The sequence below is a fragment of the Molossus molossus genome, unplaced genomic scaffold (genome assembly GCF_014108415.1).
Source record: "Molossus molossus isolate mMolMol1 unplaced genomic scaffold, mMolMol1.p scaffold_m16_p_1, whole genome shotgun sequence".
Classification (NCBI taxonomy): domain Eukaryota; kingdom Metazoa; phylum Chordata; class Mammalia; order Chiroptera; family Molossidae; genus Molossus; species Molossus molossus.
This window is the reverse complement of record NW_023425344.1, coordinates 194,384,136-194,387,581: the sequence shown is the minus strand read 5'-3', so window position 1 is coordinate 194,387,581 and position 3,446 is coordinate 194,384,136. Positions and strand designations below refer to the sequence as shown.

General features: G+C 44.4%; 1 pseudogene; it reads left to right on the top strand.

Moving 5' to 3' along the window:
• The first annotated feature begins 2,322 nt into the window (after positions 1-2,322).
• LOC118616117 lies at positions 2,323-2,772 on the top strand (annotated as a pseudogene).
• The last annotated feature ends 674 nt before the right edge of the window (positions 2,773-3,446 follow it).

The window sequence follows — 3,446 nt, the reverse complement described above, 5'->3', positions numbered from 1 at the left end:
CAGGGAATCACCAGGGCGGGGCAAACAGTGTGAGCCAGGTTGCTGGAGTCCCAGATATGGCCACCGTCTGCCACCCCAGGCCCCAGGGAAGGCCTCATCAAAGGAACATCAGCCTCTGCCAGTACATCTGTCAGAGAGAAAGCTGCCTCTCCAGCCTGGTCACGAGGCCAAACAGCTCAGTTCCTCCCCTTATGTCTCTGGTGCCTTTCTAGCTGCCTCCCCTCTGAGCTCAGGGGGAGCAAGTCCAAGTACGTCTGTGCGCGGGCCCTTTAAGAGGAGCTGTTTGGGGCTCCAGACGCCTCAGCCTCCCTCAGTCTCAGTTCCTGCTGATTCTTACAGACATAAGTTATGGGGTCTTCTCTTCCTGGCACTGGAACCCTGAGCTGGGGGGCCTGGTGTGGGATGAGGACCTTCAGAGCCAAGGTATCTCTCCTGATATTTATCTGCCACGTGTGAGCGTGGGACCAGCCCTTCTGTGCCTCCACCCCTCCTACCAGTCTCAGTGTGGCCTCTTCTTTTATTTCGTAGTTGTAGGACTTCCATTCAGCTCGATTTCAGGTGGTTCTGAATGATGGTTGTTCTGTAGTTTAGTTGTAATTTTGATGTCATTGCGGGAGGAGGCAAGTACTGTGTTTACCTACACCACCATCTTGACCAGAAGTCAATCAATTTGTACTTCTAAATCTCTTCAGTTTTTCAACTATACCCTGAATCCCCCTCCTATCTGGCAACCAGCAAGAAGTTCTCTGTGTCTATGAATCTGTTTTTGCTTTGCTTGTTCATTTATTTTGTTTTTTAGATTCCATGTATAAATGAAATCATATGGCACTTGTCTTCCTCTGTCTGACTTATTTCACTCATCACAATAACCTCTAGGGCCATCCACATTGTTGCAGATAGCAAGATTTCAATGTTTTTTTTGTTGTTGTTTTTGTTTTTTTGTTTTTTTTATGGCTGAGTCCTATTCTATTGTATATATGCATCACTTCTTTCTTTATTTATCTTTTGATGGACACTTAGTTTGCTTCCTTATTTTGGCTTTTGCAAATAATGCTGCATTAAACATATAGATGTTATGTCTTTTCAATTTAGTGTTTTAGTTTTTTATGGATAAATACCCAGAAGTGGAACTGTTGGGTCCTTCTTTATCTCTTGTTATTGTCTTTGTTTTAAAGTCCATTTTGTCTGGTATCAGTATTGCTACCCCAGATTTTTGTTTGTTTGTTTGTGTTCCTTTTCATGAAATATCTTTTTCCAACCCTTTACTTTCAGTTTGTGTGTGTCTTTTGATCTGAAGTGAGTCTCTTGTAGACAGCATATGTAAGTGTCTTGTTTTGTTATTTATTCAGGCTCCATATGTGTTTTTATTGGAGCATTTAATCCATGTGCATTTAAAGTAATTGTCAGTAGATATGTATTTATTGCCATTTTGTTATTAATATTTTTAATCCAAGTCAGCCCGTGTGCAAGCCTGTGAAGAGGACTGCACGGGGCAGCAGCCCTCGCCTTCGTCAGCCACAATTCCCACTGTTTTTATAACCAGAATTTGTGAGGACTTCTCTTCCTGGCACTAGGACCTGGGCTTGGGGCACGGTGGAACCCCTCACTCTTCAGGTGGGACCTCCACAGCTGAGATAGCCCTCCTGATTTTTATCCAATACACATAGGTGCGGGACCAGCCCATTCTGTGTCTTCACCCCTCCTACCAGTCTCTATGTGGCTTCTTCTTATATCCTTAGTTATAGGACTTCTGTTCAGCTAGATTTCAAGCAGTTCTGAATGATGGTTGTTCTGTGGTTTAGTTGTAATTTTGATGTGGTTGTGGGAGGATGTGAATACCCCATTTACCTAGCCAGCATCTTGACCAATACCCCCCTTGTTGTAAACACTAAGTGATGACGTAGTAAAAAGTGATATATAATTCCCAGAGCGGGGGAAATATGTGTGCACATTGAGAGAAGAGTTCATTAGTTCAAAGTAACATGTGCTGAATGATACCATCAAAAAATTTAGCCCTGGCTGGTTTGGCTCAATGGTTAGTGCGTCGGCCTGCGGAACCAGAGATCTGGGTTCAGTTTCCACTAAGGGCACGTACCTCAGTTGCGGTTTGTCTCCGGCCCTGGTTGGGGTCATGTGGCTGGTGGCCACTCGATGTGTCTCTCTCACATCGATGTCTCTCTCTCTCTCTCTCTTTCTTCCTGCCTCTCTCCCTCCTGCTCCATCTGAAGATAAGTGCAAAAATGTCCTCGCGTGAGGATAAAAAAGAAAATCTACACAGGTGAGACCTCACAGAGGCCTCCCTTTTGCATCTTAGCCACTGACATGCCATCCAGACTGAGGAAAAGCCGGAAACTTCAGGGCCACGTGAGCCACCTCCACAGCCACATGGGCAAGCATGGGAAGCACTCAGGAAGCCGAGGTAATGCTGAGAGCTTGCATCGTCACAGGATCAACTTTGACAAATATCACCCAGGTTACTTTGGGACAGTTGGTATGAGGATTACCACTTAAAGAGGAACCAGGGTTTCTGCCCAGCTGTCAACCTTGATAAACTGAGGACCTTGGCCAGTGAGCAGACATGGGTAAATGCTGCCCAAAACAAGACTGGAGCTGCCCCTAACACTGATGTGGTGCGATCAGGTGACTACCAAGTTCTGGGAAGGGAAAGCTCCCAAAGCAGCTGTCGTTGTGAAGGCCAAGGTCTTCAGCAGATGAGCTGAGGAGAAGATTAAGGGTGTTTGGGGGAGGAGGGACTATGTCCTGGTAGCTTGAAGTCACACAGAGGGATGTTCATTAAATGCTCGCAAGTGAGAAAAAAAACTGTACACAATCTATATGCATAGCAGAAAGACTGACAAGAAAGAGCATGTACCAAAGTGTTAGTTGTGGGCATTTTTGGATGGTTGGATTATGGGTGAGTCCCAGTTCTTTTTTGGTTGATCTGTATTTTTAAAGTTTTTTTTTTTTAATTTTTATTTATTTATTTATTTATTTATTTTACAATTAATCAGGTATTATTTTTGAGATGAGAAAAAGAATCATCAAGACATTATTTATATCAACAATATAAGATATGGGTTTAATTCGGTAGCAGGAGGGCTTCAGTTAGATATTAGAAAGCACTTAACCCTACAGGTCACTAAACACTTCCCGAACCTCTCTTTCTGCAAGAACGGACAAGTGTGCTCAGGAAAGGCCGGAGTCAAGGGGGGGAGGGGAGCGTGCCAAAAGACAACTGCTGACAGCTCCCAGGAAGAGGGGCAGAGGACCCGCATCAGTGCGACAGAAGGATGGAAAGTTGAAAAATATAAAAACAAAATTAAGTCTCAGAAACCCTGGCGCTTAGATATGACTCTGCCCGGCATTTAGTCAGGGGTGTGGAATCTTGTTGAAAGGTCATTAAGAGGGAGAAGAAATGAAGTCACTGGGCCACACACTGGAGTAAA